The following is a 23,144-nucleotide window of genomic DNA, read 5'->3' as shown; positions in this document are numbered from 1 at the left end:
TGGGTTTTCCCCCACTAAGTGATTCTCTGCACCACCAGCTGGGTATCCTACAATTTAACTCAATTCTGACACTATCTGATCCCACAAGTTAAGGATTCAGTCCTCCAAGACTGCTCCCACCCCACTATAGATGCCAATAGCAAGTCCAAGTTTTCACCTTTGTTTCTGATCTATTAGCCGTAAAGCTGACTTTCCACGACCCCCCATACAGATTCAATTAATTTGCTAGACTGGCTCACGGAACTCAGGGAAACACTTACTTAAATTTACCAGTTTTTTAAAGGATTTGATAAAGGATACAGGTGAACATCCAGGTGGAGAAGATGCACAGAGTAAGGTATTCAGGACGGGGCTCCATGGCCTCTCTGGGTGTAGCACTCTCCCAGAACTTCCATGTGTTCAGCCATCCTGAAGCTCTCCAAACCCCACAATTTGGGGATTTTTATGTAGGCTTCACCAAGAAAGCATAATGGATCATTAACTCCATTTCCAGACCCTCTCCCCTCTCTGCCGAACAGGGAGGGCCTGAAAATTCCAAATTTCTAATCAGGGCTTGGTCTTTCTGGTGACAACCCCCTGTACAGGAGCCAACCTAGAGTCACCTCAGTAGAATAGAAGACACTCCTATCACCCAGGAAATTCAAAGGGATTTGGGAGCTCCATGTCAAGAACTAGAGTCAAAGACCAAATATTAAAACAAAAGATGATCCTAGTGCTCTTATTGCTCAGGAAATTCCATGGTTTTTAGGATCTCTGTGCCAGGAACTGGGAGCAGAGACCAATATGTACATTTGCTATTATTTGAGTATCTCACATAAGTGGAATCATACAGTATTTGTCTTCTTTTGTTTGGCTTATTTTACTTAGCATCATGTCTTTAAGTTTCAACCATGTCGTAGCATGTGTCAGAATTTTCTTCCTTTTTTAATGCTGAATAATATTCCATTGTATGTATATATCACATTTTGCTTACCCATTCATCTGTTCATGGACAGTTAGGTTGTTTCCTTCTTTCAACTATTGTGAATAATACTGCTATGAACATGTGGTATAAATATCTGTTCAAGTCCCTGTTTTCAGTTCTTTGGGGTATGTACCCAGAAGTAAAATTGCTGGATCATCTGACAATCTTATGTTTAATTTTTTGAGGGACTTCCAAAACATTTTTCACAGTGGCTACAGCATTTTGCATTTCCACCTGGAATGCACAAGGATTCCAATTTCTCCACATCCTAACCAAGACTTGCTATTTTCTGTTTTGCTTTTTTTGTTTGTTCTTTAATGCCTTTAAAAAAAAAAATAGCCATGTAAATAGGTGTGGAGTGGTATTGTTTTTGATTTGCATTTCCTTTATGATTAATGATGCTGAGTGTCTTTGTGTTCTTATTGACCATTAGTATATCTTCTTTTGATAAATGTCTATTTGCCGTTTTTTAATTTGCACTGGTTGTTATTATTGCTGTTGAATTATAAAGAGTTCTTTATATATTCTGGATATTAATCCCTCACCAGATATGATTTGCAAATATTTTCTCCCATTCTGTAGGTTGCCTTTTCACTTTATGATAGTGTCCTTTAACACAGAGAAGGTTTTAATTTTTAACTCCAATAAGTTTTCTTTAGTTGTCTGTGTTTCTGGTTTCGTATCAAATAAATCATTGCCAAATCCAATGTCATGAAGCTTTTCCTCTTTATTTCTAAGAGTTTATAGTTTTAACTCTTCAGATCTTTGATCCCTTTTGACTGAATTTTTGCAGGTGGTATAAAGGTAATGGCCCAGCTTTACTCTTTTGCATGTAAACACCCAGTTTTCCCAACACTACTTGTTGAAAGCACTGTCCTTTCCACATTAAATGGTCTTGGCACCCTTGTCGAAAATCATTTGACCATATATGTGAGGGCTTATTACTAGGCTCTCTATTTTATTCCAAAAGTCTGTATGTTTGCCTTTATACCAGTATCACACTGTTTTAATGTAGCTTTGTAGTTAAGTTTTGAAACCAGGAAGTGTGAGACCTCCAACTTTATTCTTCTTGAAAATTACACCTCATATTACATTTATGTGTATTATTAGATTATACACTTGGAGTCTTCAACCCTCTAGTTTTTAACACAGTGACTTTAACAGAGCCGATTCCTTATAAGTGGTTGTCAGGTATCTGGCTACCTTAGTGACTTTCCTTCCCAATTTAACTTCAAAATTATATCCTAGTTCCACATCTCTTTCTCAGTACATTCTTTAATGAAATGTCTTAATTTCACATCTTCTGTAGTTTGCAATTTTTTTCAGCTATCTAAAAGCACTGATTGCATTATTTCATGATGTAATGTTTGTTTTAAAAAAGTCGTTGACATCATGAACTAAGGCTAATTTGTTATACTTGTATTTAATGTATCATCATCTATGGGGTGAATTAAATTGAATATTTATATTGATATTAGAAAAAATTAAGGCTAAAAAAACATTAGGTTACAAAGTTAAAATCCCTGGCAGGGAAGAGTTAAAATATATAAGGCAAGGAAGAAGAGAATATTTTTAGCTGAGTTTTAAAGATAGTTAATGGGATGGAGAGTCCTGGAAGGCTGTTCTAGATGGCAGATGGCCGATGGCTACAGAGCCGTCCTGATACAGTCCTGGCTGTGACGTTAGTTGAGGGAGTTGGGACTGGAGGAGAAGGGAGAAGCTGTGAAAAAGTAGTGATTCCAGAGTTTGAAGTGGTTTCAAAAGAGTATCTGTGAAAGTTCTATAAAAGTCTATCATGCTATCAATAAAAAGCAAAATCCTCCTGATATATTCTCATATGGAGAATTATCAAAAAACAGGGTATTTTATACATTGTGTCAAAAGTGATAAAATATTAATAGATGACCTCATTGTATCCTTACTATGTTTGAGGTGCAGGGCTAACAACTTTCTAAGAATTTCCTTTTCAACTAGGAAATGGTGGAGGTGGACCCAGGTCTGTCTCAGTCTCTTGACCTCTCTCTTACGTCACCTCCCTCAGCTATTTGTGGACAGCGTGACAGAGAAAAGACCAAGGACTCTTCTCTGTATCCTTATTTACCACTTTTTTTTCTCATTTTTAAAGGTAATAGAAACAGATGACTCCTATTCACCTCGAGAGTCTACATAGGGAACGTAAAGAAATAAGAATAAAAGGCAAAATAAACATTTGACTGTGTTTTAGGACAATGTAACAGAAAACATTTCTAAACTGTTTCTTTTTTTTTTTTGTCTTCAAGAACTCATATTTTGAAAAGGGAATTTTAGAGTAAGATTTTGTTATTGTATAGAACTAAAGAGCTAGGCTTTCTTTTTTACTCATAGTCTATTTTCAAATGACCTTTTTCTCTAAATACAAATACATCTACTTTAATATTAGGAAATTCAAGAGTAATGATCATTCTGGGGCTTTCCAGTGTTACTCTTATCATTTCTGATTCCCTCCTTTCCTAATTAGACAATAGTTTGTCTTGTTAGGTGTGTGTAACAGTCATTAGGAGCTGTCATTGTACAGGGCACCCTACTCACTGTTGTGGGAGTACAGATTCTAAGAATAATTCTTGACCCTATGATTGAGTTGAGAACATGAGATATAAAAGAAAGATAAATTGCTAAATGTATAGTGCAAATGATAAATGCTTTTAATCTCAAGTGGAAAAAATCACTATGGCTTTCTTCTCTCTGATGCCTAAAATTTTGAGAGGCTTCTCTTTGTATGTCTGTGTGTGTGTTTGTGTGTGTAAGCATTTTCGTGATAAATTATATATTTTTGCTAAGGAGTTGAGCAAATTTGTGCATTCAGCACTTACATGTAGGGCTTCCCTGATGGTGCAGTGGTTAAGAATCTGCCTGCCAATGCAGTGGACAGTTTGAGCCCTGGGCTGGGAAGATCCCACATGCTGCAGAGCAACTAAGCTCGTGTGCCACAACTACTGAAGCCTGCTTGCCTAGAGCCCGTGCTCCGCAACAAGAGAAGCCACCACAATGAGAAGCTCACACATCACGACAAAGAGTCGCCCCCGCTCGCTGCAAATAGATAAAGCCTGTGTGCAGCAATGAAGACCCAACGCAGCCAAAAATAAAATAAATTAAAAAAAAATACTTACATGTAATTGACAATAGTGGAAATTCTAAACAACATATATCTCAGAATGTGGACCTCTTTCTTTACTAAACTCTGTCATTTTTAGTTTTGGCTTTTCTTCCTTAAATTAGAATTTGGAAAATATTCTTAACCTTACTTTCTTAGAATAGACCAGATTTTGTCTACCTGCGTATGACATGAAGATAAGAAATAAGATATAAGGTACATTTTAAAACAAGATACCTTTGAATAGGGAATGAAAATGTTTCTTTTCGATACTCACATTGCTTTATACTAAGTTTATTTTCAAGTGGATTGTCTCACTATGTGATATAATTATTAGCCATCATTTAGTGAGTTAAGTTCCATTATAGAATTTCTCTAGGGTCTGATGAGGCAGTATTCCTTTTTCTGCTTCATGACAGCCAAGACTGACATAGTGGAGGCCACTGCTGGATTAAAGTAAATGGCAGTCAGTGTGTATAAAATCTGGATGCCAACATGAGTACTTTTGTGGGTATTTAAAAAATACAGCCCTTTGCCTCCAGACTTCTCTGGGGCCAGCAGCCGGCCGACCTGGGGCCCGGGGCTGCGGGCTCAACCGACTACCGTGAGCTCTGTGTCAAACCAGCAGTTTGCAGGTGGCCGGAGGAGGAGCAGGAGGACGCGGCCCGGGCGGCCGTGGAGCCGCAGCTGCTGTGCGGAGCCGGCATCTGTTAAGTGGTTCAACGTGCGCATGGGATTCGGCTTCCTGTCCGGGGTCACACTCGACCCCACCCTCACCCCGGCGGATGTCTTTGTGCACCAGAGTAAGCTGCACATGGAGGGCTTCCGGAGCCTGAAGGAGGGTGAGGCCGTAGAGTTCACCTTTAAGAAGTCTGCCAAGGGCCTGGAATCTATCCGAGTCACCGGCCCTGGTGGGGTGTCCTGCACTGGGAGTGAGAGGCGGCCCAAATGGAAGAACATGCAGAAACGCAGATCAAAGGGAGATAGGTGCTACAACTGTGGAGGTCTAGGCCATCATGCCAAGGAATGCAAACGGCCACCCCAGCCCAAAGAGTGCCACTTCTGCCAGAGCATCAACCATATGGTAGCCTCGCATCCACTGAAGGCCCAGCAAGCTCCCAGCTCCCAGGGAAAGCCAGCCTACTTTCGGCAGGAGGAAGAAGAGATCCATAGCCCTGCCATGCTCCCCGAGGCCCAGAATTGAGCCACAGTGGATGGGGGCTATCCGTGTGTGATCAGAAAGTTTTGAGGAACAGGCATCGATCGGCAGAGTGGAGAAAGGGGGGGCAGGGTGGGTAGGGGGCAGCTGGCACTGCCATATATCTCAGGCCGGGGTCTACAGTGTCACCCCCTCTTCCCTCTTGGTGGAGGGAAGGGGTGAGGCAAAGAAACTCCAATCATGCTCTATCCAAATGCACGTGAGGGCTTTGGGGGTAACCCTTCCTGCATGCTTTATCTAAGTCTCCACCCCCAGAATCTCCAGCTTTTGAAAGTGGCCTGGATAGGGAAGTTGTTTTACTCTTCGAGAAGGATATGGAATAATATTTCCCATGCCAGAGTGAAAAGATTAAGCATGAGACCAGATTGATGGACCCAAACCCACAAGCCACTACATTCTGTGGGAGGAAATATCTCAGGGGTAAGGCAGGGTTTTCCGCATCCTGTCTCCTCATAACCCCCTCCTGGGACAGAGTGCTGAGAACTGTCCCAAGCAATGGGTTGTGATGATAGGCAAAACGGGGGTTGAGGGAACAGCTGCAGACCTGCTGCTTCTAAGCTCACTCCCACCCCATTCCGGGCCAATACAATTTTATTTATTTGCTCCCTTGGATGACGGTACCTTGGGTCCCACTTTCTCCAGGATGCCAACTGTACTAGCTATGTGCGAATGACGTTATCTTGTGTATTTTAACTTTTTTTTCCATAATATAAATATTCTGGTTTTGTATTTTTGAGTATTTTAATCTAAGGCCCTCATTCCTGCACTGTGTTCTCAGGTGCACGAGCAATCTCAGGGATAAGTCAGCAGCAGCTCCAGGTCTGCACAGCAGGAATACTTTCTGTTGCTGTATCACCAGAGAGAACAACTATTTGGAGTGTATAGCCTATTGAACTACCTCATTTTTGCCAACTAGAGCTGGCTTTTCTGCCGTAGTGTCCTCTTGAAACCCCTCCATCTTCTATGTTTCATGGGAGACTAGGTTTTAACTGGGTTGCCCCATGGCATGGTCTCCTTCTACTGAAAGACTGGAAATTGGTCTGAACAGGAAAAGGTGGTACAGAGAGGTTAGGAGAGGCTGGGCCAGGTAAAAGGTGCAGAGAGGGGAAGCCAAGATTAGGCAGAGGTCATCTGTATGTGTGATAAAGGATTCCTGTTCCAGACCTGTAATCCCAGGGCATAGGACTCGCTTTACATACCAGGTCCATCCTTCACTGGATTGGGCTAGGCCTAACACACAACAGGGTGTATTGTAAGTGTTTTTGTAAAAACTGTGAGTTGGTAAGGACAGGTTTTAAGAATGATGCCTCTGTACCCATCTTAAGCTGCCCAGGGATGGATATATGAAACAAGGATAAGATCCTTAATCTTTAACAATTCTGGGCTTTTCCTCCTTGGTTTCCAGAGAGACCATCAGTGATGGCTTCTTTGTGGTTTCCCAGAGCCAGTGTCCTGCCCTGCTGCCGCAGTAATTAGCATCGCGGTAGCTAAAGCAGAAAAGGGGGTTTCATTTACATGCTGAGATCACTGCAAACCTACCTCACTGTGTTGTAATGGGGCAAATGCAATAGAACACATTGGGTCATGTGTGTCTGATCCTGGGTTCTTGTCTCCCCCAATTGCTGCCCCCCTCTAGCTATTGTATTTGTCTGGGCTTTGTAGGACTTCACAAGTAGCTGATCTGGTGGTTGCTAGGTGGCCTAGTTTGTGTAAATATAATGTGTTGGTCTTCTCCATGTTCTTTTGGGATTTTATTGTTTACAAATTTCTTTTTATATTGAGAAAAATAGCCAAAGCATCTTTGACAAAAGGTCTGCACCAGCCAAAAAGATCTGAAACATAAGATTGGGGGCCCCTCTTCTTGAAGTGGGAGGTCTTGAACTACACTTTCTTTTGTGTTCCTCTTCCCCTGTTTCCTATTTTGAACAAGATCTTCTGTTCTAAAAACTGTATTCCTACCCCCTCTTCTTTCCCCCTTCGTGCCCCCCCCCAAAAATAGTCCATACACCTATACGTTTAATTTGTCTGTGATTAAATGATTTGTGCAAAAATCCTGAAGAAGCTAAGAACTCTCCATCCCTTGTTCCTAAGTCATGACCATTCCTTGATTTGATTCATGGCAAACAGACTGCTGTCTTTGGATGGATTAAAACCTACTTGAATCTCTAATCCTAGGGTAGAGAGGAGCAACGAGGTGGCCTTCCATGTAGAAAGTGGGGTTGGGAGACCACAAAAGGAAAGATGAATATATAGTCAAGTCACTCAGGAACTTTTATGCAGGTGCAAGAAACTTACGTCAAAGGGGCCACAAGATTGTTTAATAGGAGATGGACGAATTAACTCCAAGTTTACTGCTAGAAACCAAAGCTTTGTGTGAAATCTTGAATTTATGGGGAGGGAGGGAGGGAGGGAGGGTAGAAAAGCATGTACCTGTTCTTCATCCCTTCCCCTCATTACTGAACTGCAGGAGACTGAGCCCTTGGGCTTTGGCGACCCATCTGTGTAGTGTTTATTTGTTGGTTGATTTTGCTGTGCCAGGTACTTCCTTTCCCATTTGCTATCATTTTGTAACACACAGGCTGACCCTTTTCCCTTCCCCTTCTTTTCCTTGGGAAAATACAATGAATAAAGACTTATTGGTACCGAAAAAAATAATTTTATATATATATATATATATATATATATATATATATATATATAGTCTCCCAAAGTTGAGAGTGTAAAAAGTTTATAGCTCATCCCCTTTTCAGAATGGAAACAAGTTATTATTTGTTAGAATTTTTCTTTTTTCTAATGGCAGAGCAGACTGGGCAGGTCAAAACCAAATTCTAGAGTCTATGTGATTTATTTGGCTATATCTTTAGAGCAACCTCATCAGACCTACTCCCACACCATTACATAAAGTCAGTTTAGACCAGAAATCAGGGCATTAATCTTGGTATCCTGACCCAACTGGGAATTGACACTAACTAGACAGATGTTCTTAAACAAGCAACACTTTTTATGGGTCTCAGTTCTGTCACTTATAAAATAAGGGTACTAGATTACATAATATATAAGAATCAGTGGTTCCCCTAGGCAATTACTTTGAGAAAATAAATGCATTGCTGAAGTCTGAGATGGAAGATAAACAGAGTAGGAATAAAAAAAGTAATTAGTACCATGCTCTATTATCCAAGTTTGTTAAAGCAAGCACGCTATTTTCTGAAAACAAAGAAACAAACAAATACAAATAGGAGTTTCAAAGAAGAAAGTAAATACAGGTTTAAAGTTCTTGGGACTATTTTTTAGTGTTAGATGATTTATATACTTTTTAAAGTATTATTGAATACTAATGATAAATATGATGTTCTAGATATAAAACTGAAGCTATGTAAAGCAGATTAAAAGGGAAACATTATGTTATCATTTACTGACTAATGCAAAATCTCCATCCATCCCATGGAGATTTTGGTACCTGGTTTACTGTTCCTCTCTCCTGCCTTTGCTCTTGAACCATTTTAATAGTCACATAGATAATCCTTCCAAAATCCTGGTTCTAAGTTCCTTAAATTTCTCTCTTTAAATGAGTGTTCTCTATCTCATAGCACACTGTGATATTATTCAATAGTTGTTTTTCTTTTTTCAACTAGTTAATACATTTTCCCCATTACCTCCATTTCAGACATTCTAGTTTCCAAACATCACCCTCTATCTTTCAAGGTCTTCTCATTAATTTCCCAGTTTCAACAATTGCTATTCTACCCTAGAACCTATAAGCTATTATTCTAGCACATTTCCATTGTTCTTCACCCTTTCATGTCCTAACTTCATCCTTGGCCAGTTTGAATCCCAGATATGTGTCTATCATCTCATATCTAGCCTCAACTATAACACAAACCCCCCTATCACTCATAATTGCCTGGAAATGCTGAAGTACTGGTTCAATTTAATTTTCTTTTTATTCTACTCCTATCTGTAGACAGATGAGTAAGGCTGGAGCAAATAGAACCCTTTGACTGCATGTTACTATTGAACACCAAACAGTATAATTTGGGATAGACCAAATGTTATCTCATCAACTCAAGGACATAATACCAACACGTTTCTCTTCTATAACATTTAATTGTGCTCTCTACTGCATCATTCCAATTAGAATACTGTATTATCAGGCCACTCAGGATGGTTGTTCTCTTGTTCTCTGTGTATTCCCTGCTCCACCAGTCCTTTCTTCTCCTAGACGTATGCATATGACTGACCTCCCCTCTTCTATTTTTTGAATAAATAAGTTATACTCCATTTATAGTTATTATAATATATTGGCTATATCCCCTGTATTGTACAATATATCCTCATAGCTTATTTTATACATAATAGTTTGTTCTTCTTAATCTCCTACCCCTATATTACCCCTCCTCACTTTCTTCTCCCCACGGGTGACCACTAGTTTGCTCTCTGTATCCGTAAGTTGGCTGCTTCTTTGTTATATTCATTAGTTTGTTGTATTTTTAAGTTTCTGCATATAAGTGACATCATATGTTTTCTTTCTCCATCTAACTTATTTCACTTAGCATAACACCACCCAAGTCCATCCATGTTACTGCAAATGGCAAATTTTAATTCCTTTTTATGGCTGAGTAGTATTCCACTGTGTGTGTGTGTGTGTGTGTGTGTGTGTGTGTGTGTGTGTGTGTGTGTGTGTGTGTGTGTGTGTGTGTGTGTGTGTGTGTGTGTGTGTATGTGTACCGCATCTTCTTTATCCATCTGTTGATGGACACTGAAGTTGCTTCCATATCTTGGCAATTGTAAATAATGCTGTTATGAACACTGGGGTTCACATATCGTTTTGATTTTTTTTAATTTTTATTTTTTGGATATATAACACAGATAAATGTTGGTGAGAATGTTGAGAAAAGAGAGCCCTCCTACACTATTGATGGGAATGTAAATTGGTGCAGCCACTGTGGAAAACAGTATGCAGGTTTCTCAAAAAACTAAACACAGAATTACCATATGACTGACCTCTGAATCATAGAGCTTAATCAGTAATTGCCTATGTGCTTCCTGCCCCTCCCCTACCTCACCTCCGCTGCCCCAGTCAGTGATTGTCCTAATCTTTAGATCAGAATGGCTCCACTACAGTAGTTTATCAAAGGGGAAACATCTGCCCCAAGATGGTTGTTAATGCCAGGGAGCTGTGAGGGATGTGCCCCTCTGCTGGTTTCCCTGGCAACTGAAGAGCCAACCTGATGTCATTTCCCCCTAAACTGGTAACCTCATCTCCACAACCTCCCCAACAGGGAAGGAAGACTTCTGCCGTGTCTTGCCTGTCATCTGCCGTGCAGGGTGGCAGGTTGGGGTGTCACTCCAGGACCTTGCTTCAGACATGTAAGGTCCTCTATCTGATAAACCCTTGATGTCTTGGTCGCTGACACGGGGTTCTTTCTTTGGTCTTGTGGCTGGGCAATTACAGGACTTGCAGACCTGCAGGGTACAGCCCAACACATACCATATGCTATAATATCTGTGCTTTTTTTAAATTGACTGTATCCTTACTCTTCCTTCATCTTATTACTCTACCAAAATAAATCTTATGAAAGTCACACCATTCACATTGCTAAATTACATAGACAGTTCTTGGTCCTCCCTTTCATTCAGCATATAAGCAGCATTTTGTAAGGATGCTTATTCATTCCTTGAAATATTTCTTCGCTTGGCTTTAGGGACCTCAGCCCTCTCGTTCTCCTCAAAATACAAGGGCTATCTCTTTTCATTCTCTTCTATTAGTTTTTCCTCATGTCCTCAGGGCTCAGTTCCTATTCCTCTACATTCATTCCCTGTGGGATCTTATTCCGTCTTATGATTTTAAACATCATTTATATACTGGCAGCTCCTAAATTTCTATCTCCAGCCCATAGCTCTCCCTTGATTATCCAATTGTCTGCTCACCTTTGGAAATTTCATCCTAAACCTGTATCTTCCATGGAATCAGTCAATGACACATCCATCTTGTACCTGCTCAGATTAGAAACACTGTCTTCATCCTCAAATCTTCTTTTTCCCCTTCTCACAGCCCATATCCATTAACCATTTCTGCTGGCTCTACCTTTAAAGTACACCCCAGATCTGATAACTTCCAACTCTTTTTACTGCTGTCATGCTAATCTGAGCCACCATTATTTCTCCCCTGTATTACTGCAATAGCTTATTAACTTGCCTCCTTGTTTTCATCTATACCCATTTGTAATCTACACAAAACAAAGCAGCCAAAATTGTCTTTAGAAAGTTTCTCACTCATTTTATTATTAATAATTAAAGCAAAAAACAAAGAATTAAGGCAAGAATAAAGGCAAATTAAAACAAAAAGTTAAACTGGAAAAATATTTGTAACAAATAAACTAAAGCCTATTCTTCCTAATATATTAAAGGCTGCTGAAGTTAAAAAGAAAAAAAGAACCAGCAACCTAATTTTAAACATAAGCAAAGGAAAGAAATAGACATTTAACAGGAAAAAAAAAAGAAACACAATTGTCCTATAGGTATATGAAACGATGCTCAATAATTCTCAAAAAGATAAATTCAAATTATATGTAATGTGATAGCTAATGAGAGTAAAGATGATGAAAGTTCAAAAAAGGATCTAGCGATCTCCATCAAAAGTATACACCTATAACCTCACAGAGCAACCTCAGCTCTGAGTATGTATTCATTTGAATACTACTTCACATGTATCAATATAAAATTAAGTAGTTTTTCTGCAACACTGTTATAATAGCAAAAATTGGAAACAATTAGAAATAGGTCAATGCTAATTAAATGTGGTATATTCATACAATGGAATAGTATGCAGCTGTATAAAAATTAAAAATGACAGTAATCTCTATTTATTAATAGAGAACTCTCCAGAATACACAGTTAAATGAAAATAGGCAAGAAGGAACATGGTAAATAAAGTAGACAAACATTGGTGTAAAAAGTGAGGCAGTAGTGATATAAATATATTTGTAAATCCTTTTATTTGTCTGAAGATAAACTTATATAAGAGCTAAAAAAAAAATGGTCCTGAAAATGCAGGTAAATCATGTGAATGCAGACAGGGATGAGAGCAAGAATTCGTAGTGTAAAACCGTTCTATGTCATCTTTATCCATAAGCCACCTGAACGTATCACGTATTCAAAAAAATTTTAAATACCGTAAATTCAATCACTTCCCAAATTAAATCTCTCCATTAACTTTGTACCTCATTCGATGGGAAAAAAAAGAAGTCTGGATATTGGTCTACAAGATGGTCTGCATTCTCATCTCCACCGCCCCTCTCATCCTGTCTGCCACCATTACCCTCTTTGCATTAATCTGCTCAAAATACACTGACTTCCCTACTGCTCCCCAAAACAGCAAACACATTCCCACATCCAGACTTTTGCTTTCATTGTTTCTACTCCTTTTAAAACTCTTATCTCAGATATTTTGGGGGCTCCTCCTTTCCCCTCCTTCTGGTATCTGCTCAAGTGTCATCTCATCAGCAATGCCTACATTTACTGCATAAAGTAGTCTGTATAAAGCACCCTCCTACCTTGGCACCTCTATTCCTTTGATGCTGTTTTATCATGTTTTTATCTAGCAGGGATCAACATTTGATGTATTATAATTTTACTTTCTTTTTTTTTTTTTTTTTCCATCTTTTCTCCCTCTACCTCCCCAGGATGTAAATTCTAAAAGGACTTGGTTTTATTTCCTGGTGATTTCTCAGTAGGAAAATCAACAGTACCTGGCACATAGGAGGCACACCAAAAAATACTGCTTAAATGAATGAATGTTACATACTTAATCAAGCATAATCCTCCAATTTGCTCTATCAGAACAGTTCACTTACATTCCCACAGCACTACATATATTCTAGCCATGGATGTGGCAGTCATGGGCCTCAAGATCTTTGGAAGTGCTACATGGAGAGTGAAAATAGTGTGAACAAAGGATGTTTTTCCACAGCTTGAACCTAAGGAGCCCTTTGCTCCTCGCATGGGAGGACCATACAACCACACAATTGTAGGAGAGAACCCAGTGAACAATATATGAATAGAGGGTCCAGATGAGACCTCCTATCCATTTTTTAACCTCTTAGAACACAGGCTGGCTAGCTCTCAAACACTGCACAACCATTCCTGAAAACATAGCCTGAATCTACTCAGCGAAACAGAAGTTTTCTTCTCTGAAAATTCACAGAATCTTGATGCAACAGCCAAATAGTTCTATCGAGATGACCCACTGTTATCATTAAGCACTAATGTTGATACAGAAATCTTAAAACTGTGTACGCATAACTGTGTTAAGAAAATTGTATTTAAAATGTGTGCTTTGTGTATATAACTTAACCATACATTTTAAAACCTCTAATTGCTCTTTGCCTCTTGAGTGAGCTAAGCTACACGCTGAATAAGAAAGGCAGGTTTATTCCCCTCTCCTGGAGGCTCCCACTGTTTGATGATACCTTGTTTTTGTGCTTTAGCTTTAGTTTGAGAAGGAGGCAGGTAATCCTTTTCTTTCACTTGCCATTCCAAATGAAACAGTGTGACTGTTCTTAAACTGCCTCTCATCTTTAGCTCTATCTGCATGAAATTGCCCAGAACTTGCTTCTGCCCTCCCTCTTACTTCAGATCCCTGTTGTATGTGCAGACTTCACTGTCTTTAGAATGTGCATGTTCTATGGAAATCCCGGGAGTTCTTTCACACGGGGTTGCCTGTAGTTTTCTGACAATCTTGGCTACCCTGCGTTTTTTCCTAAGCCTAGAGTCTTCCTTCTTTGTTTGCTCTTTTCAATTTTCTTCTCTCTTCCAGTCCTTTTACTCTTCATTGGCCCAATGGGATCAGAATTTAGCTTCTTCATTTCTAGTCTCCCCCTTCCCCACCCCCTTAATTAGTCCCCATATCTTCTTTGCTTGCCATCAACCAGACTTTCAAGAATAACTCAAAATGGCAAAGGGCTAAGAAGCATAGTTAAATTGGGGCCACATAATCTAAGTTACTGGATTCATAGGAAGACAAATTTGCACTGCCTCTGATTCTCTGAACAGGATTTTTATCTTTTTTAACTTCGGGCCTTTTCAATTATTCTTTTTATGTAAACTACTCTTCTTTTAGCTCTTTTCTTAATCACTCTTATCCTTTAAGTTTCAGCACAAATGTTGTCCCCTTAGAGAGGCTTTTACTGGCCACTCCATCTCAAGTTATTCTGTTTTATTACTCAGTGTATTGATTTCCTATGTAACACCAAAACGTATAAGCGTATTGCTTATCTATTTGACTACTTTATTATTCTCTAGCTTCCCCACTAGAATGATGTTTCCTAGAGAAATGAAATCTCGCTTTTTCACCCTCTCCCCATTGCATTCAAATCTAATTCAGAGGAACAGTACACACTCAATAAACCTTAATTGAATGATTTAGTTGATTTCTTCCTTTTCCTCTCACATTACTACTTCAATCTAGTTATTCAAAAGTTGTTTTGCTTTCTTTGCTTGTTTCTTTTTAGCATTTGGGAATATATGTCTATTTTTTAAATAAGTTTTTATTGTGGTAAAATGCACATAACATAAAATGCACCATCTTAACCATTATTAAGTGTACAGTTTAGTGGTGGTTCCTAATGGTGTTCAATCATCACCACCATCTATCTCCATTATCCTTTTCATCTTGAAAAACTGAAACTCTACACTCATTAAACAGTAACTCCCCATTCCCCTCATAAAGCTCCTGGCAACTAGTATTCTGTTTCCTGTTTCTATGATTTTGACTACTCTAAGTACCTTGTATGACTGGAATCAGAGTATTTGTCTTTGTGACAGGCTTTTCTCACTTAGCATAACGTCCTCAAGGTTCATCCATTTTGGAGCATATGTCAGAATTTCTTTCCTTTTTAAGGCTGAATAATATCCCATGTTATATTTATACTACACTTATCCATTTGTCCATGAATAGACACGGGTTTGTCAAAAACAAGACAAGAAGCCCAAGACGGAGTCAATATGCTAAGTCCCACATGAGCAAACCAAGACTTAATTACTATTTCGACTCTGTCAGAAATGTAATCTTAAACCACTCACTCAGGAACTGCCTGATCAGCACTAGTTAGGTGATCTGTCTAATAGACGCCTGCCATTCCCTAAAGGAAAGTAACTTTGCAATAACTAACCCACATTTTTGCCAGTATAACTTTTTTCTCATTCCATTCTGCCTATAAAAGTTTTTCATTTTGTACAGCTCCTTGGAGCTCCTTTCTATCTGCTAGATTGGATGCTGCCTGATTCAAATCAATTTTTGCTTAGATAAACTCTTACATGTTTAGTATGCCTCAGTTTATGTCTTAACAGTTCCTGTGTCAGAAGAGGAAACTGAAGGAGACCCCTGACAGCCCCCAAGAGTAATGAAGTACCACACATAGGTACCTGCTGAGCTCCTTAGCTTGCTACTTTCTTGCTGCCTTGAGAGGTCATGAGTATGTCCCTCTAGGACCCTAGCTCTGCAGCTTTTGCATTACGAGCTGTGAGATTTTTTTTTTTTTTTTTTTTTTTTTTTGCGGTACGCGGGCCTCTCACTGTTGTGGCCTCTCCCGTTGCGGAGCACAGGCCCCGGACGCGCAGGCTCAGCGGCCGTGGCTCACGGGCCCAGCCTTTCCGCGGCATGTGGGATCTTCCCGGACCGGGGCACGAATTTCGCCCCAGCTTACCCTTCCCCCTCCCACCCCGTGTCCTCACGTCCATTCTCTATGTCTACATCTTTATTCCTGCCCTGCAACTAGATTCATCAGTACCATTTTTTTTTCTTTTTTAGATTCTATATATGTGTGTTAGAATATGGTATTTGTTTTTCTCTTTCTGACTTACTTCACTCTGTATGACAGACTCTAGGTCCATCCACCTCATTACAAATAAGTCAATTTAATTTCAAAAAATCTAGAAACAATAAATGCTGGAAAGGGTGTGGTGAAAACGGAACCCTCGTGCACTGTTGGTGGGAATGTAAATTGATACAGCCACTATGGAAAACAGTATGGAGGTTCTTAAAAAACTAAAAATAGAAAGATCATATGGCCCAGCAATCCCACTACTGGGCATATACCCTGAGAAAACCATAATTCCAAAAGACACATGTAACACAACGTTCATTGCAGCATTATTTATAATTGCTATTGAATTCTATTCATTATTTTAAAGAAATCTCTCTAATAAAAGGCAAACCTCTCCTTATTTTTCTTTACAATTTAGTCTGTGTGAAAAGTTGGTCATTTAAAGCTTTTGTTTCCCATATAACTGGTCTCCTTGTTAAGTGCAACAAACCTAATAGGCTTTGTTGAGTTCTCTATTTCTAAATTCAGTTTAACACCGATGTTTATTGCTTTCCTACTCTTTTGAAGACTCAGAAGTAGGTGGTTTGAGGGGATACAAAAATGAACAAGCCACAATTACTTTGTTGATGGAGCATCAAATCTAGTGGAAGAGCTAAAATGTCCTCAAATAACTACATTAGAAAACATAATGTGATAAATACAACCACAGAGCAACGAAGAACCTTAGCCAGATAGAGAAACGTGCTCAACTGCTGAGTGCCCAGGGCATATAGGGCTGACAAATGTTAGAGTAGCCCTTTCTATTTGAAAATGACTGAGCCCTGTTATGAATTATGCCCCCCGCCAAAAGGAGAAATTTAGACACAGAGGCAAACATGCACAGAAGGAAACAATATGAAGACACAGGGAGAAGATGCCCACGTGACCAGTGATGAATCTACAAGCCAAGGATTGTCAGCAAACACCAGAAGCCAGAGGAGGCAAGGAAGAATTCTCCCCTAGAGCGAGCCATTAGAAAGAGCATGGCTCTTCTGACACCTTGATTTCAGACTTCTAGCCTCCAGCACTGAGACAATAAATTTCTGTTGTTTAATTCACCCAGTTTTCATAATTTGTTAGGGCAGCCCTAGGAAACGGATAGAAGTCCTAAACTCAACGTGATACTAAAGAAATATAAAAGTACCATGCACCAGGCAGGGACTTGGAAACTACCAACCATATTCTGATTATATTTCAATCTAATGCTAAGATTCTGATCTGTGGAAGTGAAGAACTGTCCAAGCACCCTTAATGTAAGACCATTTTTATGTATGCCATTTAAAAAGAGTCTACCGGCTACACTAGTATTTCTACTAGAAATCAAACTATCTACTGTTTATCTGCTTTTTGCTTTCACAAACAAAAACCAAGCAAACAAAAACTTCTCACGTTTGCAGTGCTGTACAGATGGTAGGCTTTGAAAAGTATTTTTTGTCAATTAACCCATAAAAATAGCATAAATTACACTTTTCTTCAAATGGGCAAATGTTTGCCCCAGCTAACTCAAGTGTGTTGTTAAAACCAAATACAATAATGAGCATCAAAATGTTTAGAAATATTTAGTAAAGCACTAGGGAAATATATAAGGTATGATTACTGAGCAATTTAATCCATAAAATTTAAAAATACTCTTTAAAACATATGTTTACTTTAAATATTGACCATGTCTTTAAAAAGGTATTTTACTTGAAAATGAAACCATTATTGAATAAGATTCACTTGCATGATTTCTCTTTATGCGTATCTAATTTTCACTAAAGAAACCTGTTATTACTTAAAGGAGGGATTTATTCTGACATGAAAAAAATAAAAGACGATAAAAATGTGAGAGACTAAAAAAGACTCAGAGAAGAACAGGATACAAATCTAACTAACTCTAAAATCACTGTTGTTTACAAAGAAATCTTTCCTTTGATTTACCTGGGGTGTGCATTAATCACATCTCAAAAAAACTCAGGAAAAGAAAAACAAAAATAACTAGAAAAGCAAAATGAGGGAATATTGATTTTCTTTGTTTCTCTGATTAGATGAGTTGGATGCCTATAGTCCACTTTCTGAATTATTTATTCCAATTTGATTCAATGAGTATAATGTACAAATTCTTCCCTAGGTTAGACATTTGAGGGAATCACTATTAAAACTTGACACCCACCATCATTACCTGGACTAGTTGGAAAGACCTGGATTTTTTTAAAAAAAATAAAAACCCAGTCGGGCTTCCCTGGTGGCGCAGTGGTTGAGAGTCTGCCTGCAGATACAGGTGGCACGTGTTTGTGCCCCGGTCTGGGAGGATCCCACATGCCGCGGAGCGGCTGGGCCCGTGAGCCATGGCTGCTGAGCCTGCGCGTCCGGAGCCTGTGCTCCGCAACGGGAGAGGCCACAGCAGTGAGAGACCCTCGTACAGGAAAAAAATAACAAAAAACAAAAAAAAACAGTCACTTTTAATCTATGGTAGAAACCTTGAACCCTGGTCTCCTGGAACTCTGGAACCAATTGGTTCCTCCTTTATGATGTCCCTGACAATCATTGCTCAACTCCTTGCCTTCTTCTTTCTCTAATTTACTACTTCCAAAAATGCAACCACCTCCTTAACTTCTCTCCTAGATATTTCTAAAAACAACCAGTTTAGCCATCACTAATTACAGTCTCTCTCTTCCCCCATCTTGTACATATTCCCTTTCTCTGTGTTCAATTCTCTTTCCAAGAAAATCTAAGATGAAACCTAGCTTTCTTCTGATAGCAGATCACCCTTTAGAACAGGTAGCCTCTTCTCTCCAGTCCTCAGATTCCTGGCTAAGGAGGTGGGGTTGACATATTTTTGGATCCCCATTGTCAACTCTAGATAACCATGCAAAGTTATGCTAGAAATAGTAAGGTAATAGTGGCAGGATATGGTCAGTTTGCCAAAAACTATATTCTTCCAAAACCCGTTTCTTTCTTATTTCTATTTCTTAAAGGGAAGATATATAGTTTAATGGCTAAGATTGAGACATTCCTACATTTTCTCATGACTCTTTTTTTTTTTGCTCCGGACACGCAGGCTCAGCGGCCATGGCTCACGGGCCCAGACACTCCACGGCATGTGGGATCTTCCCGGACAGGAGCACGAACCCGTGTCCCCTGCATCGGCAGGCGGACTCTCAACCACTGCACCACCAGGGAAGTCCCTCTCATGACTCTTGATGATGTACAATATATTTAAATTGTCAGGAGAAAAGGAAAGTAGTATGTTAGAAGAAAAAGTCAGAAAGGAATTCAAGGCAAAATTCTATCATTAATATATTGCTGACAAAGAAAATTGGGGGGAGAGTAATTTCTATCCGAATCTGTTGAAAAGTGTCCAAAGAATTTATTTTATTTCTATGGTAGGCTGAGTCTAAGCCAATCTAAGATCCTGCAACATCTGGTCTGATTTAAGGCATGTGAACACTTAATGTAGCTAGAAAAAATATATTTTTGTGTGTAATTTACATGCTATTTCAGTCACTGAATAATGTTTTCTTTTTACAAGATTTTTTTTGAGACCTGGGTTTTACCATAGATAGATAAAATAGAGAAAGAGATATTTTAATATATAGCAATGCAATCTTCCCAAAGGCATACCTCACAAGTCCTAAGAAGTAATACTTATTTGATTATTCAAATAGTGTTGTGCATTGAATAGTGTGTACTCCAAGTACACACTGGAGTTTGTTTTTAAAAATTAAAAAAAAAATACAACTAATAGCCACCACAACAACCCAAGAAGGAAAAGTAATTTAGACCCACCAAGCTTATTTTAGGTGCTAATGGAGGAAATTAATTGCCAAGTTGGCAACCTACACAGTTATTGAACACAGGAATCTTGATAATTTGTGTATATCTCCAGAGTGCATCTGAGATTATTAGGATGTATAGCTAATGTTTTTCATATTCTCAGTGCATTAAACTTACTGTTTCTTGTATTAAATTAACAGTTTACTAATGACAGTTATCAAATAAAATAAAACTATTTGCCAGCCATTAGTCTATGTCCTAGATAATGGTGTCAATTAGCCCTTGTAACAATCCAAGGAGGTGGTATTTATCTCCATTGGTTTATTTCCATTTATATAAATGATAAGACTTTAGTTATCAGCATAAACAAACAAACAGCAACAAACATTATTCTGAAAAGGAAGGAAACAGGAGTAAGTGGTGGCAAGTCCTACCCAAGGTCACACAGCTTGGTACCCATCTAACAATGGCTACCTTGGTACTATTTTTCCAGGTACTCTGGTATTGTACAAACTTAATAAAAAGCACCCAAACATGATTGAAGGTAACTAGGGATAATGTAAGGCATTAGGCTTAAGTGAGAAAGAACTGGGGAGAGGGTGGAAGAACAGGTCAAAAAGTGAAAGCTAGCCTGGTACATCATAAAAACGAATAACAAACAGAGCAAATGGGCTTTTCACTTTCGCAAAATTTAAAGACAGCTATCTTTCAGGACAGCGTTCATGAAGTACTTCCACTTCATGACCTCTCAAAGTCTCTTTTATCTCATGTAGTCTCTGATTCTATAATGACTGCTGCTACAAATAATATTAGTAGACAGATAAGAAATAGACAGGGGAAAAGAAGGGAAATCACCTCAAACAGGGATAACAGAAGGTGGAATTAAGTCATTGTTATACATGGCAGTTCTGCCTTTCAAGACATCACTTTTGTAAAGCTCCTAAGAGAAAAGGGGATTTAAAAAAATGTTTCATATTAATTAAATTCCATACTGCATCAACCCATCATCCAGTGTATTATGATATTATGGGAAAAAATTTGTCATTCAAGAACTTGCTAACAATCTCAATAGCAATGGTCTCTTAGGAACAGATCTCAGGAAGGTGAACAACAACAGTCATGTGCTGCTTGGGAACAGATTTTTCATTTTCCCCACTAGTCTGAATAGCTAGTTGATTTATTTAGGAACAAAAGCACAACATTCAATATCTTATGAAAGACGCCTACATAAAACCCTTTAAAAACTAATGATTTCTTGGTGTAATTTGAAAGATGTGTTCAAGTACTAAACCAAAGTATAAAATCAGCCACTTTATCCATTCATACTAGTGGTTAGCCGTGAAAATCTAATGGAATAGTAGGAGGCAGAAAGAAGGCGAAAATGTCTTGAGGGAATAAAATGTCTTTGTGGAAGAAAAACTATGTGTAAATCCTCAAGGGCAGAAACTGGGGAGTAAGCCATGAAGGGGTATTGAAGTATGGACCAATGCATATGAACAAGTGATTTGTAAGCCACAAACACCCAAATGAGTAACAGTTATTATTACTTTACTCATGAACTACATTCTTATACAGAATATTCACTTGAATCGTTTTTGGACCTCACAAAGGGAGGAATACTGAATGACTTGTGTCTAAGGGAAAAACAGAGACCACACATATCTGGGAACCCTTCTATGATTGTATCTATGTAGTAACAGTTTTTTGGCCTCACTCAGCACTGTGTTACCGAGGTTAGAACAGAATCTCTGGAGTTACACTAGCTGTGTTTAAAAATCCTGACCCCAGGGCTACCTTATTTTATCATTGTAGAAATTTAAGTGTTACACCACGAATGTACTTGTTATTGTTTAGCAATGTGGGGAAAAAGATACAATTGCAAACTTCAAGGAGGTTCTAGTAGGCTCTAGGCACTTTTGCCTTGTCGGCCCCTGTGTCTCTGTCTCTCTCTTCGTAAGTACACATATAATATACACACACATACACAGAGACTTAATACAATAAAATTGTATTTTATGATCATGTTGGTATAAAAAGACTCTATTACCATGTTAAGACATTTTTATCAACCTAAAAGTTCATTTTTTTCTGATTTTCAAAGAAATTGGAACATTTTTTTGAGTCCTAGGTACTGTGCCCACTGTACCTCGTGGAGAAGTCAGCTCTGCTTGTTTCCACTTAACACATTTATGGCCTTTGGCAACCTACCCAACTCCCTATGCCTCAGCTTTGTCATCTATAAAACGGGAGGATCGTACTAGTACCTACTTCATTGGGTTGTTGTGATAATTGAGTACAGAATCCATCTTGGAAGATGGAGGGGGCACAGGCTGGGGTGGGGATGAGGACCGATGGGGTAGAGAAGTGTCAGAAGCAACCGTGTTAGGCAAGGTTGGAAAATGGGAGCAGAGTGGTCTCAAGGAGGTTGAAATTTCTAAGCACAGTAAGCGTCTTGCCCCTTGACTGAGCTTCACCCATTTCTATGCTGCTATTTTCCAAATATAGCTACCACTGAGTTAAATAAAAGTTCATTTACATAAGTTATTGACTCCATACATTTTGTCATAGTATACTTTATCAAACAACACTGAACAAAGCACAGTTATTACTGTGGGATTTATAGAAAAAGTTTATAGTTTAAAAAAAAGGTAATTATGGGTGTGCGGGAGGTTAGTTGGAGTATTTTAGAGTCAAAGTTCATAAATAAAAATTTAGGACTAAAAGAGAGCACAATTTTTTAATGTAAGCCATAAAATTTGCAGCTGAGATAACTGAGTCTCAGAGAAGTTTGCATAATGTCGTAAATTAGGGTTATAACCCAAATCCCCTGATTCTTCCCTTTGGGGCCCTACCTCACTCCACACCAAAGGTGGAGTAGTTCTGAAACAATGATTTACAAAACGGCACTCATTACAGATTGGGGACTTTTGATAGTAGGAGAGAAGAGTTTTCATTAATTCAAAAGTATTTATTGCACCACTAAAGGGCTTGTTAATGTTTATGCAATGTGGAAAAAGACATGCTACAACTTTTGAGCAGTTTCTAGTTTAGTCAGCATTGAATGAATACACATTCACATGTGAATACACATTCACACGTGAATGCACATTCAATAAATAATTAAAGCAATATCAGCATCACTGTAACTGTATTAAGTTCTACAAAAGAGAAGCACAGTGTTCCAGGAAAGTGGAAAATAAGAGCACATAATGT

General features: G+C 38.7%; 1 pseudogene across 1 annotated transcript; it reads left to right on the top strand.

The window, feature by feature from the left end:
- The first annotated feature begins 2,592 nt into the window (after positions 1-2,592).
- Positions 2,593-5,298, top strand: LOC309819903 (protein lin-28 homolog A-like; annotated as a pseudogene). Its single transcript has 2 exons — positions 2,593-2,729; positions 4,623-5,298. The product of its transcript is annotated as a protein lin-28 homolog A-like (transcript).
- The last annotated feature ends 17,846 nt before the right edge of the window (positions 5,299-23,144 follow it).

This window comes from Grampus griseus (genome assembly GCF_964374135.1).
Source record: "Grampus griseus genome assembly, chromosome: 3".
Classification (NCBI taxonomy): domain Eukaryota; kingdom Metazoa; phylum Chordata; class Mammalia; order Artiodactyla; family Delphinidae; genus Grampus; species Grampus griseus.
Note: the sequence above shows the minus strand (reverse complement) of the source record. Positions and strands in the feature narration are given on the sequence as shown.